Source organism: Choloepus didactylus, chromosome 13 (assembly GCF_015220235.1).
Source record: "Choloepus didactylus isolate mChoDid1 chromosome 13, mChoDid1.pri, whole genome shotgun sequence".
NCBI lineage: Eukaryota > Metazoa > Chordata > Mammalia > Pilosa > Megalonychidae > Choloepus > Choloepus didactylus.
In genome coordinates this window covers 44205206-44222044 of record NC_051319.1, presented here as the reverse complement: position 1 = coordinate 44222044, position 16839 = coordinate 44205206, and positions in this window count along the sequence as shown.

The following is a 16839-nucleotide window of genomic DNA, read 5'->3' as shown; positions in this document are numbered from 1 at the left end:
CTGAATTGGGGCTTTCTGTTCTAGTTCATTAAGTTCTTAATAGAAAAGGCCATGCTTTTTAAATTTAGTAGAAGTGAATTTTATATTTGTTAATCACATGCTAATGAAAAATAAAATTAATACCATTCTAAAAATAGAGACAACTAAAGTATACATTTCAATAATGATTTCAATAATGATATAGATATCAAATAGATTAAAAGTTTTACCTCTTTCAATTTTTATGCAGTGACTTTAAATATCTGTTTACATTAGTGAGATGATAATTCTATTTCACACCTTTGTGAGTTTGGGATTTGTCATGCAGCATATTGTATTGATTTTTCTCAGAATATTATTAAAGAATTAAAAATGACAGATTTCTTAAGTTAAAAAATTATCCATTAAATATAGTCAGCAGAAGTAAGTAAAAAGGATATAAGAATGTACCAAAATGTTGAACAGTACTACTTTTGAAAATGATGGTGTGAAACTAAATTGCTTCATAATTTGGACCATAATTCTTTTAAATTCATTCTGGTAGTGCCAAGGATGATTTTGGCTGAATTAAATGTCCAGAGTGACACACACATGTTCACAGTGGAATTTTTCACAATTGCCAAAATTTGAAAGCAACCCATGTGTCCAGGTAAACAAAATATGGTATACATACACACAATGGAATATTATTTATCTGTAAAAAGGAATGAAGTTCTGATACCTGCCACAACATGGATGAACCTTGAAGACACAATGTCGAATGCAACAAGCGAGACACAGAGAACAAGCATTGTATAACCTCACTAATATAAAATTCTTACAGTCATAACTAGAATACAGGTTAACATGGGCTGGGGTGAGGGTAGAGAATGTGTAGTCAGAGCTTATTTAGAACAGAGTTTCTGTTTGTAGTGATGGAAATATTTTGATGATGGATGTTGGAGATGGTATCAAAACATTGTGAATGTAATTAGCACCACTAAATTGTATATTTGAGTGTGGTTGAAAGGGGAAACTTTAGGTTGCATATGTTGCCAGAGTAAAAAATAAAAACGACAACAACAACATAGGATTGTACAACACAAACATTGAACCTTAGTGAGGCTATGGACTGTAGTTAACGGTATAATTATAACAACATTGTTTCTTCAGTTCTAACAAAGGTACCATACAAATCAAACTGTTAATAATAAGGAAGATTGTGTGTTTGCATGTGTATGGGGGTAGGGGCTAAAAAGGCACTCTGTATTTTCTGCAGGATTTTTCTGTATACCTATAAGTTATCTAATTTAAAAAAAAAAAGGTCCAGAGTGAAATAAATAATACACCACTTCAGCTTCCCAAATGCTTTTCTTAATCTAGAGAGTGAAAATATTGCCTGTCAATAATGATGAATGCTCTAAGTCATGGTAGAAGCATAGGAAGGAAAAAAGTTATTTCAGGATATTTGTTTTTCCCATTGCTTTGCTTCATTTTGTTTGGAAATGGTTTTTTATTTAATAAATAAAGTTAATTTCAAAATTAAAAAAAATAAGTCATGCAATAAAATTATTTTGAGCATTTATTATATGAAAGACACCAAGATGGGTGCTGCAACTATAAGAATACAAGGCAGTTTCCTCATTGGACAGGGTAAAACAGAAGAAAAAACACTATGTCTGAAAACTAAAGGTAACATCCACCTTTAATAAGGTATAGTGAAATGTAAAGAGATTAAAGGAATGGATGTTCCAGATCTGATATTTCTGAGTAACATTTAAAAGACATATTTTTTTGTTGGTCTATTATTTAGTAAAATACAAAGTTCCTAATACATTGCATTTTTTTCATGTAATTTGTCACTGTGTCGTAATTTGTGAGTATGTGTAGTCAAGAGGTTTTTGGTGGGGGAGTGGTGCAATCAGTCAGTAAAATCACTTCTATTTAACTCCTATGGTAGAAACGCCAATTGTATAAAAGGCTAATTACTACTAGGGGATTAAGCTCTTTTATTTCTAGAACAAAATCAAAACAGTTCAGTCAGTTCAATATAAAACAAGCTATTGTTGTTACTTCATTCACATAGAGCATCTAATTGTTTATGGAATAAGGGGTCATGATTTCCAATTAGTGGGTGCAAAGCCATTTTTGTGAGCTGTTTTCTGTAATTGACTTAGATATTTTAAGGAAAATGTAAGTAGCAAGTATTGAGTAACTTTTCTGTTACTTAAGTTGTAAAGGTAATCATTGAACAGTATTTACAAAATGAAGACCGATTTTCATCTATATCGAACTTCAAGGACATCGTTATTTTTCTGGAGGAATTCTTTCTTAAACAGAAAATAAATTTTAAATAAACCATGATAGTTAATATTAAAATGGTATTATGAAAGACTGCATTCTGAATATACACAATATTATCCTGAGATTTAAAAAAAAAATTCTTTTGAAAGGTTTACAGATTGTAGGGACTGTTTCTTATAATGTTAACAATAAAGATTTTTGTATTCACATTTCCTTTAAGTTTTTCTCTTCAGAAAAGGGGTCTTGGTGCTAAGAACAAAACTCTTCTCACTAATAATTTTTAGCTTAGCCAATTTAGAAAAAGAAAGAGAACTGTGGCAAATGAAAGTTGTACCACTGCACACAACATTGGTGAATTTCACAAGTAAAATGATGCCTATAAGTCAGATATACACTCTCCAATAACATTTATATGTAAAATGCAAATGCAAGAAAACTTGCCTGGACTATTAGAAGTCATCCTTTAAAGTGATTATGACCTAAAAGGAGTTTGAGGCTTCTGGGTTCCAGGTAATAATCAGTTTCTTAACCTATTGGTGGCTATATGAGTATGTTCAGTTTATGAAAATATATCAAATTACAAATTTATGAATTATGTATTTTTCTCCATGTATATCACAATGTAAAGTTAAAAAATATGTTTTAATAAGTCTAGAGTTCATATTTCTTACTTTGGGGAAGCAAAAATGTTAATAACATTTTAATTTCACTCAGATTTCGAACCTCTAAACTTTTCAAATGCTTTTAATTATTTACATTATATTCAGCTAGACTTTTGATGACACAAGACTTAGGATTTATGGTTCTATGTCTCTGAAATTCCACCAAAATTCTATCTAATATTTGTTACATTTAGACCCATGAAAGTATTTTTCTCTAAACCTTGAAGCAAAGACTCAGAATCTAGAAAGTTGACTGAATATTCAGAATGGCTCTCTGCTAATTAATACTTTATGGAATATTAATCATATTTTCAGGATTTATTATGAAACATTTATATTCAGGTGATCTTTTCTATTGATTTACAATTAATTCACAAGCAAAAGTAAATATATTTCAAAAAATCTGGGATAAAATGTTAGAGAAAAAAGACAGAATTCCTAAACTTTCCTGACTTCTTTTGGTTGTTAGAATCCAGGCCTATCATTATTCTTGTTCAGCAAATTTATTTTCTAAAACCACATTTCAGTAAGCTAGAGTTTTGAATGGCATGCCTGACTCACATGATTTTTCATACCAGGTTAGAGTTTTACTAGTTTGTTGGCGCTCTGTTCTCACAATGATGGTATGCTGTTTCTTTTTCTAAAATATGACAATAAGATGCAGAAAGTGTCATGCTATCAAATGTGAAGTGGATGTGTTCCCCTAAGGAAAAACTTTCCACCACAAGTCAAACAGATGTCTGAAAAACATTTAAATTTATGAACTCTTCATACATTTACATGACAATGAGTCACAATATAAATTCATGTATCCTTGTTATTTAAATTGAAGATAAACAGGAAGATATAACTGAAATTCTGTCTCAACAAGAAGAAAAAGAGATTTATGACCTAAAGAATCTTTTTTTTTCTTGCCATTACCCTTGCACTGCAGATGAAATAATAACTGACAAAGATGATAGGGATGCTAATGTTGGATTCAAAAGATAAACTAAATGTATTAAAAAACAGAAGAGCATCTTATCTAATCAGTTCCCTCAGTGATGAATCTATAAATTCTAAGAATATGAATAGCATAGTATAGTGAAAGAGGACATGGGCTGCAAGCACTTAGAAACCAAATTTGACACTTATGGCTAAGTGACTTTAAAAAAAATCCTTTTAAATAATCTTTCAAAGTCAAAAAAAAAAAAAAAAAAGAAAGAAAAGAAAAGCAACCAAATTATATTATCTGTTAGGTCTCTTGAAAATATTATATTCCATCTTGACTGTGTATGAGAATAACTTGTGGAAATTTGAAAAATACAGATGTCTATCCTCTAACAGAGAAGTAAGAACTGTAGTTATGGAATATGAGCATCATATATGTGATACCTATATATACATATACATATAATATCACAGAGAGATAGAGGGAGAAATAGATGATAGAGAGATGGATAGACAAATAGATTCTAAATTTGTTGTTTATGCTAATTTGGCATTCATAATTCCAGTTTCTTTTATAAGAATAAATCTTTAGAAGTGATTGTGAGATGTAGTTTCCTTGCTACCAGGAAGTTCCCTGTAATCAAGTATGTTCAATATTTTATTCCATCATACATCTAAACATTTGTTAGCTGTCACAAAAATAGTTTACAGTCTATAAAATAAAGGCTCTTCACCACTCTTCCAATTAAGCACTCTGCATGAAAGGCTCACTGTAATCAGAAATAACAAATGCCATGACCAGTAAAGCTTTTACTCTGAGAATGGTATAAAATCTTTCCTTGTTGTTCCATGGGAAAACACAGAGTTAACAAGAGTAATAGTAATAGTGTGCCAACAAAATTTTTAAGTTATTGACCCTCCAGATTCTTAAGACCATTACATGAAAGGGTAAAGATACCTGTACCATCCACATATAATGAATGCCAATTATTTCAAAATGAAAAAAAAATTAAATTAACCAGCCTTTCTGCTAATTAATAAATGTTCTCTGTAGCAGTGCACTTGTGGCATTTAGCCCTGCTGTTTGGACTCGTGATTAGGATCTCTTGAATGCTAATAATCACCCCTGATGTGTATATTAATGAGTGGTATTCTTCAAGTAACCCACATTAAGTTGTAAATTAAAGTTAATGTACACAGACTTCTAACACTGGCCATGATGTAAGAACAAGAAATGAATTAACCCTCTGACTGGAAACAACTAGAAAACTGTGTGTGTGTGTGGGGGGGGGGTTGATGCTGGGAGTTTTCAGACATTGGTTAAAGAGCAGTGAAGAACTGACACTGTGGGAAGTGAAACAAAAGAAAATGAGTCCTACCTGGGCCCTAGAATTCTGCCTGGAGGTTATTTTATGTGACTATGGGCAGAGGGAATGAGAACCATAACGATCCTGGTGGTTTGGCAGATTTGGGGAAATGAAGATTGGAAATTCTGAAAGCTGAGAAAGCTCAAAGGTTTGCAATAAATTTCATGAGAAGGAGATAAACAGAAGAGCTTCCCCCAAAATCTGCACATCAGTTCCTTTGCTTCTTTGCTGAATACTAGATCAGTCATGCTTATGGTGAACCTCTAAAATTCAGAGCTCAAAAAACTGGAGAACTTTAAAACATATTAATATCTATAGTTGTCAAAACAGCATGATATTTGCACAAGGAGAGATATATTGGCCAATGGAATCAAATAGATAGTTCAGAATTAGATCCTCACATCTATGGACAATTGATTTTTGACAAGATTGCATGTTTACCCAATTGGGAAAGAACAGTCTCTTCAACAAATGTTGCTGGGAGAACTGGATATCCATATGCAAAAGAATATAAAAGGACCCCTATCTCACACCGTATACAAAAATTAACTCAAAATAGAACAAATACCTAAATATAAGAACCAGGAGAATAAAACTCCTAAAAGAAAACAAAGGAAGCATCTTCAGGAGTTTGTCTTAGGCAGTAGTTTTTTAGGCTTTATACACAAAGCACAAGCAATAAAAAAAAACAAAATAGATAATGGGACCTCCTCAAAATTAAAAACAGTTGTGCCTCAAAAGACTTTGTCATGAAAGTGAAAAGACAACCTATTCAACAGAAGAAAATATTTGGAAACCACATATCCAATAAGGGTTTAATATCCAGACTATATAAAGTAATCCTACAACTCAACAATGAAAAGACAACCGATTTTAAAAATGGGCAAGAGACTTGAATAGACATTTCCCAAAAAGGATACACAAATGGCAGAAAAGTGCATGAAAAGATGTTCAACATCACTAGCTGTTGGGGAATGCAAATCAAAATCACGAGACATAATTTTCATACCCACATAAATTAAAAAGCCTAAATTACAAGTGTTGGAAAGGATGTGGAGAAATGGGAACACTTATTCATTGCTGGTGGGAATGTAAAACGATGCAGTAGCTGTAGAAGACAGTTTGGCAGTTCCTTGGAAATCTAAGTATAGAATTACCATATGACCTGGCAATCCTCTGCTAGGTATATACCCAGAAGAATTGAAAGTATGGACTCAGACAGATATCCAATGTTCATAGTGGCATTAATCGCAATTGCCAAAAGATAGAAGCAACAAAGTGTCCATCAGCAGATGAATAGAAAAATAAAATGTAATTTATACATAAAACAGGACATTATTCAACAGTAAAAATGATTGAAGCCCACAGCATGCAACAGCATGGATGAATCTTGAGGACATAATGCTAGTGAGATAAGCCAGACACAAAAGGACAAATAACATATGATCACACTGATATGAATTAATTATAATAAGCAAACTCATAGAGTTAGATTCTAGAATATAGGTTACCAGATGATAGATTGGGGTTAGAGAATGGGGAGTCAATGCTTAATTTGTACAGAATTTCTATTTAGGTTAATTGTAAAGGTTTGGAATGTATGGTGGTGGTGGTAGCAAAATATCATGAGTGTAATTAGCAGTACTAAATTATATAGGTGAATGTGGTTAAAAGGGAAAACTTTAAGTTGTACATGTTACTAGAATAAATTTAAAAGATAAAACAAAAGACTATAACACAGTGAACCCTAACATAGATGGCAGACTATAATCAGTAGTAAAAATGTAAGTATGTTCTTTCACGAATTGTATCAAATATATGACACTAATACAAGGTTAATAATAGGGTGGTAAATGAGACAAAATTCACCTAATGTAAACTATGGACAATAGCTAACAGTATTATTTTAATAATCTTTCATCAATTGTAGCAAAGACAACTTCTGTTTAAAAAGTAGTGCAATAATAAGAAAGTACTATCATCAATTTTAACAAATATTCCAGACCACAGTACAAACTATTGTTGGTGGGGTGGTGTATGGGAATCCTGTATTTTATGCATGATTGTTCTGTAAACCCACAACATATCATATAAAAAAAAATTAAAAGATTTTATAAAAGGGTTGATGAAGAAAATAAATGAGAAAATAAATAGAGAAGTTTCTAAAAAGTAAAAAAAAGAAAAACAAAAAAAGAAAAACAAAACAAAACAAAAAGAATTGGGGAATGGTAAGGTGAACAATTTCCAGAGCTCACACAGAGCAGAGGACTACTGAACTCTGACTAAAGAATGGTGACTCCTTGTTGAACATTTAAGGCATTTAATAGAAATTCCAGAGGGATCATGCCTTGGTAGATAGGTTAAATCATTCCTGAAATGAAAGATAAGGCCTTGAAAGTACCAAATTATCTGCTTGTCAAAACAAAGCCCAACAATCTTTAAAGTAGGGAAGCAAAATACAGAAAATGTACACCATAACATTCACAATGGCAAACATTCAGAGAATCTTGTATACAATAAAAAATCACTAGATGTTTCAAAAATGGTAATGTTTGACTAAGGAAGGGAGAAATTAAGCAGTAAATAAAAGTGAAACCAGAAATGACAGAGGTTGTAGAATTAGCAGGCAAGAATAGCAGACAACCTGGACTTCAGAATAAGAACTGGGATGGATTCATCAAGATGACACCAATTTTACATATCTGTTTATCCAATTGACTTTTATAATACATGAAAGAAAATTTAACAGAACTGAAAAAAGAAATATACAAATCTTCTATCGTAACAATTGGTTGAACAATAGAAAGTAAAGCACATTGGATAAGGAAGAGTTCAATATTACTAAATAGTTTAACCCAATTGACATTTGCAGAGCCGTGATACCAAAATCAGCAGGATAGTATCTTTTCAATTGCACATCTAACTTTCACCAAAATAGACCATATGTTGTGCCGTAATACAGAACTCAATAAATATAAAATAATTTAAATCATACATATTGTATTTTCTAACTAGAATGGAATTAAATTACAAATCAATAATAGAAAGTTATCTGAAAAATCCACAAATATTTCACAATTAAGCAACACACCTAAATACCTTATGGACAAAAAAGAAATTTTAAGAGAAAAAAAATTGAACTGAATGGCTGTAATATCACAACATACTAACTTTTCTTTGGATGTGGTTAAAAGTATGGCTAAGAGGGATATATATACCTTTAGAACTTATATTATAAAAGAAGAAACATCTGCAGTCAATGATCTAGACTTGCAAATTATGATGCTGGTAAAAGAAGGGCAAATTCAAGCTGTATAGTAGGAAGGCAATAATAGTAATGTCAGTGAAATTGTTGATGGGCAAACAATAGAAAAGACCTATGAGGAAAAAATAGTGGCTCTTAGGAAAAAAAAGTAATAAAATTGATAAGCCTCTAGTTAGAAATGGTTAGAAAAAAGAGAAAAGAGAAATTATCAATATCAGGATGCTCCTATAGATACTACATGCATTGAGATAAAAGGAACAGTATGAAGAACTTGATGTCCATAAAATCAAAACCACTCAAATAAGTGGGACAAATTCTTTGGAAGACACAATGTGCCAAACCAGACCAAAGAAATAGAAAATGTGAATAGTTGTATATCTATTAAAGGGATATAATTGATTCTAAAAACATTCTGAAAAAGAAAATTCCAGTCTTAGATGGTTTCACTAGTGAATTCTTTAAAGACTTACTGACAAAATTAGAGTTGAGAAAACTACCCAGCTCATTTTATGAGGGCATCGTTATCCTGATACCAAAACCAAACTAAACATTATAAGAAAAATTTAAAATCAAAACAAAATAAACAAAAAGCTATAGACTAAAATCTCTTGTGAATGCAGACACTAAAATCAATAACATGATATTAGGAAATAGATTCCAGCAATACACAATGGTCAATATACCATGATCCATGATCAGGATATATTTATGTCAGGAATACAAGGTTGGATTAAAATACAAATGCAATTCACCATATCAATACCTCATTAAATGCAGTAAAATACTTTTATAATATTCAATATCCAGTTATTTCTATTAAATCAAGAATAGAAGGAAATTTTCTCAACCATAATAAGAACATCCACAAAATGTTTATAGCTAGCATCATGATGGCCATGAAAGGTTCAGTGATTTCTGCCTAAAAATGGGAAAAGAAACAGGGAAATCTGTTCATTCAACATTTTTCTAGATCTTCTTGTCAATGCAAATAAGAGGGCAAAAGAAAGAAAAACATGCAAACTTTTAAGGAAAAGATAAACTGTTTTTAATGACAGAAGACTTAATGATGTGCATATAAAATCATAAGGATTGTACCATATAGAAATAAGTAAGTGTAGTACACTCACAGGATACATGGTTAAAATACAAAATTCAATTGTATTTCTATATATTAACAATGAACAATTAGACATTATAATTAAAATAACACAATTTATATTACATTATTTTAAAAACATGAAACATATTGGGATAAATTTAACAAAATATCTGCAAACCTGTACAGCAGTCATTTTCAAATGAGGGCAATTTTGCCCTAGGGACATTTGTCCATGTTTTTAGACAATATATTTTAAAGCATGGGGAGTGAGTACTAATGGTATGTATTGAGTTGATGCTAAATATCCTAAAATGCACAGACTGACCTGCACAACAAAGAATACTTGGCTTAAAATGTCAGTGGTGTCAAAGTTGAGAAGCCCTGCTGTACCTGGAAAACTCTGAAACATTCCTAGGAGAAATTATAGAGGCCCTCAATAAATGGATCAATATTGTCTAGATGGCCATTTCCCAAAAGTGACCCACAGATTCAATGCAATCTCTATCAGCCAAACAGGCTTTATGTAGAATTTGACAAAGTGATTCTAAAATATATACCTAAATGCAGAGCACTGATAATAGTCAAAACAATTTTGAAAATAAGAATTTAAAAATTGGACAGCTTAAACCTAATTTCAATATTCAGTCTCATGTTACAGTAATCAAGAAAGCATGTGATTAGCATAAGATGAGATAAATAGACAAATTGAAGAAGAAAGAATCTAAAAATAGTCCTCACACCTTTGTGGTCAGTTGGTTTTATACAAGAAATGCATAGTAATTCAATGAAGAAAAAAAATAAATATATATTTTAAAAAAGGTGCTATATCATCTGTCTAACCATTTGGAAAAAATGAAAATTGCCACTAACCTCATGCTATCCACATAAATTAACTCAAAAAGGTTTTTGTCTTAATGGCAAGGGCTAAAAATTTAAGATTTCTAGAAGAAAATATAAAAATTAATATTTATTACCTTGGATTAGGCAAAGGTTTATTAAATACAACATAAAAATACAAATCATAGGAGAAAATTTTTGTTAAATTGGACTTAAAATGGAAAAATTTTACTCTTTAAAAGACACTGTTCAGAAAGAGAAAAGAAAAACCATATCTTGAGAGGAAATAGTTGAAATGCAAATGTGCGAGGACTTTGTATCCAGAACACATAGAGAACTCTGACAACTCAAGCATCCTAGTTTTTTTAAGGAAAAAAAAAATTTGAACAGACATTTCATGTCGTATAAATACTAATGGGCAATAACCACATCCAGAATACTTTATTTCATTTGTTGTCAGGGAAAAGAAAACTGAACTCACAATGAGATGCCACTAATCCCATATAAGAATGCTAAAATTAAAGTGATTGATAATTTAAAGTGTTGCTGGTGGTACTGTAAAATGGAACAGGCACTTTGGTTAGCTGACTGGCACCTCCATATGTTATGCAATTTAGCAATTCTCCTCTCAGATACATATACAAGAGAGTTGACTTGTTTGTGAATGCCCATAACATTATTCACAACAGCCCACTGGGAATATTCAAATGACACATTACAGGTGGATTCATAAAAAAAGTGCAGTATATTCATAAAATGGTATATTTATACAATAGTAAAAGTAAACTGCTATATGAGAAAACATGGATGAATCTTTTAAAAAATAGGCTGAATGAAAGAAAGAGGCACACAGGTGTGTGTGCCATATGATTTCATGCATTAAAAACTCTAAGAACTGTAAAAGAAAAAATTGTAGTTCAAAGTGACAGAATATCAGTGTGTCCCTGTGAGAGGTAGGGATTGCATAGGCAGGGTCACATGGGAGCCTTTTACGGTTATTAAATTGTTCTATACCATGATTATATTGGGGTTACACAAATGTGTACATAGATTCAAATTCATCAAATTGCATGTTAATAATGGATACATTTCAATGAATAAATAATATATAAATAAATAATTTTGGTAATTAAAACCACATGTAAATTTCACATTGTCAATACTGAATTACTTTAAAGTAAATTGGGAACAATAAAATATCTATGAATCATTATAAGTAAACAAACATTCCTGAACTTATCACTCAGCAAAATACCAAATGCATTAAAACATGTGGAGACATTTATAACTTCAGAAGTCATCAGAAATATGAAAATTAAGACTGCAGGAACTATATTCTATCCACTAGAAATGCAAAAATAAATAAATAAATAAATACAAAGACTGACCATTTCAAGTGTTGTTGAGGAATTTGAGCACTTGATAGAATTGCTGTAGGAAGTTAAACTGTAACAAGCTCTTTGAAAATTCAGTTTGGCATTAACTTATATAATCACATGTAAGCAAATTCTATGTCTCAGTATTTTAGCCTCCAGGTATTTATGTCAGGTACATGTACAAGTATGGCCATAGACACATCACTTGTGATAGCAAAATCCTGTAACTGTGATCAATCCATAAAACCATCCAGCAGAGAATGTGTAACCATATTGAGGTTTATTTACGTGATAAAAATGTGATTCAAGAATGTAAATGAACCACAGATGCATTAATCACCATAATTGCAACTTATAGATAAAATGTGGATTGAAAAAGTTTAACAAAAGGGTTAATTTATCACATTGATACATCTCTAAAGCACTTATCTGTATTTAAAAAAAAATCCAGATCAGATATTTTAAAGATTAAAAGTTAAAGGTCTTCATTTTCCAGGCTGCTGTGACAATAATCATAAAATGGATTGGCTTAAACAATAGGAATTTATTTTCTCACTGTTTCAGAGGCTAAAAGGCTTGATTTCTTCTGGGGTCCTTAGCATTCTGGTGCTGGCTTGCTGGCAGTCTTCAGGGTTCTCTGGGTTTCCTATCACATGGCCATGCCTTCTCCTTTGTATTCTGGGTTCCTGCTGACTTCTGGCTTCTGGCTCTTCCTGGTGATTTTCTCTCACTGTATCTGGATTTCTTCTGCTTATTCAAGATACTTCAGTAATTTTGATTAAGGCCCACCCTCATTCAGTTGGGCCACACATTAGCTAAAAGCAGATCAAGAACAAGAACATGTCTACATTGGACACATAATTCAGTCCACCACAGAAAGCTTCTAATGCGCAACCATATTTGAAAACTGCTGTCCTAGAACTAACAAGCAATCCTAAAAAAAAAAAAAAAATCCATGTTTCTTTCCCATCACTTTTTTCATGGAAATTTTGATTTTGAAATTTTGTTTCCAGCTTTTCTAATTGACATTTCAAAGAGTGATTGCCCCTATCATAAAATTGATGAAAGAATGTCTACAACATGGAAATCTACCTACGAACAAGAAGGAAGGTAGCATTCAATGTTACCTTTGTAGAAAAGAAAACCAGTCATCCTCTCTTAAGAACTGGAGATACATGCATCTTGCCCAAAGAAGTAAATTTGTCACTCAAAGCCATGCGGCATCATCCTCTGGATATAATGGCTCTGCCCCATCATATTTTCTTCAGATGACTAAATTCTGCATTATCTCAGTGTCAGGACCACAGATAAGTCTGAGAGGTTGCAGGAAGAGGCTCTTCTGATCTGTATCCCAGGCCATGTGCAGGAGACAATTGAACTTGTATTACCCTCTACACACTTGAGAACAAATCTCATTTGCTAAATCTCATTGACTTTTAAAGTTCTGTATACCATTTAGTACAATAAAAAACAAATTTTAAGAATGTCTTTTACTCATAAATAATTGATGAACTAAATTGTTTTTTTGTTGTTAGTGTTTGTTCACATTGCTGTAGTGACTGACAGCACTTAAATGGTGTTGGGAGTTTCTGAAAGAGTTAATGAACTCTCTTGCAGCTTATCATGATATCAAGCTTAATCATATTTGGATAAAGAGCATAGTATAGCAGATTGTCCATTTAGTTCCATAAAAATAACTGTATGACAAAATGAATGAAGAATATTATCATTTCATGCCTATAATGTGCCTTACTTTATAATTCATACCTTGTAACATGCTTAGAATATATAACTTTAGGCATTGCTAAAACACTTTTTAAAATCTCTGATAACTATTGTCATTAGGTGTGCATTTGTGTCAAACATGGAAAAACTCATTTTATTTTCCTTGTAAAATATAGTGTTACCCTCTCAGAATTATAGTAATTATCCTGGACAGTCTTCTTAAGATTTTCTCAAACTACACATGCAAACAAACCAAGGATGATATATTTCTGCTCTATCCTCTAGGAAACAAGTATTTTTCTGATGTATGAACCATTTTGAAGTCAATATAGTCCCTGCAGAATGAAGCAATTATTATTGCCAATACCATCATGAAATGGTATTGAAATGCCTTATTAGGAAACTTAATGTATCAACTTAAGAGTACATTTTATCTACATGATTGCTCAAATTGACTGTTCATAGGTCAGTTGCCAAGGAAGGAATTGCAAAGCCAAATGGTAAATTTGAATCATAAATTAAAAGAAGGAGACATCCTGTTACCAATCACCTATAAGGCAGACTGAGTGCACTTCTGTTTTATAAAGGCCCTTATGAATGATGAAAGATCCTTCCCCACCTCCTAATTAATCCTTTATTTTAGTATGTTCTTATTAAATAAAAATTTGACTAATATAGTCAATGTCATAGAATAGTTTAAGTTATCTGACATGTTTTCCTTAATATGAAAGAAAGATCTGGGAGTAAGTGTTGACAGAAAGCTGGAGGAAATGATGTCTCCAAAGAAAAACAAGGAACCCAGAACCTAAGTGGAATTTTCACAAAGCTCTTAGAGCCGATATTTATTTGTATGAAGTTGGAATGCATATTATGGTGCCTTATTGCTTATACAGTGATCCTTGACCTTCACAATATCTCATTTAACTTGTTTAAATAAAAATAACCCCTGCTTTGTAATTCATAAGTACTGCATCAAATGGTTATTGAGCAAATTATTTTAGAATCACAATTGTGTAGCTGATACAATGAGAGTACAGTTCTCATATTTCCAAGATGTCATAATATTTTCTATTCTATTATTTTAAATGACCTCCCCAAAAATGCTTTGCAGATGTGCCCATCCTGTTGGTCCAAATTGCAAGAATACACAGTAAGTATTCTTTACTTGCATAGAATTTATTCCAAGCAAAAGAGCTATTGTTGCTGCCATCTGTTTTGGCCACTTCTCATCTCTCTCTCCCTCTCTCTCTCTCTGGCATATGAACAATGGTTTAGTGAACAAATGAATGATGGGCTTATTTAATACTCCAGACAGTGCTATAACAAATTCATTGTCACAGTGAAAAAATACACAAACAATGTTTCAACAACATTCATTGGGGACTAAAGTTGCAAAAGATGTTATCTTTCACTTGCACTTGACACTTCTATTTTCTTGTTTCTGACTAGATCAGTTTAAGTTTTTACAGTAAACTTTCTTCAAAAAATCACCCAGTATTTAAAAGTTTTATTATTAGGTAAAAGAAAAGAGGAAAAAAGGGAAAAAAAATGGAATATTTTCTGTAAAGGAGTTAATAAAGTATAACTATATTACATTAATTTTTAAAATGCCATTAGAAATGGCATCTATCAATTAAATTCTAAATAAATAATTGTTCATATTTGCTTAAATTTTGGAATATAGAATATTCCCTTCATCGTAATAAAAAACTAAATATGTTGTATTGGTTTCCTGGGGATGTTGTAACAATTACCACAAACTGGGTGATTTAAAACAACAGAAATTTATTCTCTAACATTTCTGAGGCCAAAGTCTGAAATCAAGTTGGTAGTGGGGCTGCCCTCTTTCTAGAGGCTCTAGAGCAGATCCTGTTCCTTACTTCTTTCAGTTTCCAGTAGCTGTCAGAATTCTTGACCAGGGACTACACTCCCCTCTTTGCTCCTGTCTTTACATGGTCTTATCCTTTCTGTCTGTGTGTGTTTTCCCTTTGGTCTTTTCTGAGGATACTTGGCATTGGATTTAGATTTAGATTTAGATTTAGGTTTAGAGCCACGGTGTAATCCAAGATGATCTTATCTCAATGTCCTTAACTTATATCTTCAAAGACTCTTGTTCCACAGAAGTTGATGGAAGTTTCTGAGATTTGGGTCCCACCATTCAACCCACTACAGATGTATCTGTCAAAATGTGAGAATCAGAACAGCACTTGAGAACTCTAAGTTTAGGGGTTAGTTGTTGAAGAAATATTAGTAAAGAGTAAAGGAAAAAAGGACTGTTCTAGTTTGCTAATGCTGCCAGAATGCAAAACACCAGAAATAGATTGGCTTTTATAAAGGGGGTTATCTGGTTACAAAGTTAGAGTCTTAAGGTCATAAAGTGTCCAAGGTAACACATCAGCAATCAGGTACCTTTACTGGAGGATGGTCAGTGGTGTCTGGAAAACCTCTGTTAGCTGGGAAGTCACATGGCTGGTGTCTGCTACAGAGTTCTGGTTTCAAAATGGCTTTCTCCCAGGATGTTCCTCTCTAGGCTTTAGCTCCCCAAAAATGTCACTCTTAGTTGCTCTGAGGTCGTTTTTCCTCTCTTGGCTTCTCCGGAGCAAAAGTCTGCTTTCAAAGGCCATCTTCAAATGGTCTCTTGTCTGCAGCTACTCTCTCACCTTCTATGCATTCTTCAAAGTGTCCCTCTTGGCTATAGCTCCTCTTCAAAATGTCACTCTCAGCTGCACTGAGTTCCTTCTGTTTGTCAGCTCATTTATATGGCTCCAGTGATTTGATTTAGACCCATCCTGAATGGGTGGGGTAACACCTCCATGAAAATGATCCAATCAGAGTCATCACCCACAGTTGGGTGGGGCGCATCTCCATGGAAATACTCAAAGAAATACAATCTAATCAACACTGATAAATCTGCCCACACAAGATTACATCAAAGATAATGGTGTTTGGGGGGACATAATACATTCAAACCGGCGCAAGGACCATTACAAATTTTGTGACAACATCCCAATGAGTCCATCTTTGTACCTATTCCCTAGGTATCATTATATCTGATATTCAAATCTTGCTATTTTTAAACCCCTAACCCACAAGCCAAACCATTTGTCACTGCCTAAGAGAATGGTATATTCTCAAATCAGGCTACTGAGTTTTCTCAGAGCACTAATTTTCTACAAGTACCCCTGAGAAGAAGCTTATAACAATACATAAAGTATCTACAAACAAACCCTAACTCTAAGCCTTCCTCTATTCTATTAGCTGGTCATAGGGAAATTCCCACGAGTCTATGGTTATTACAATTTGAGGGAGAGGGGTC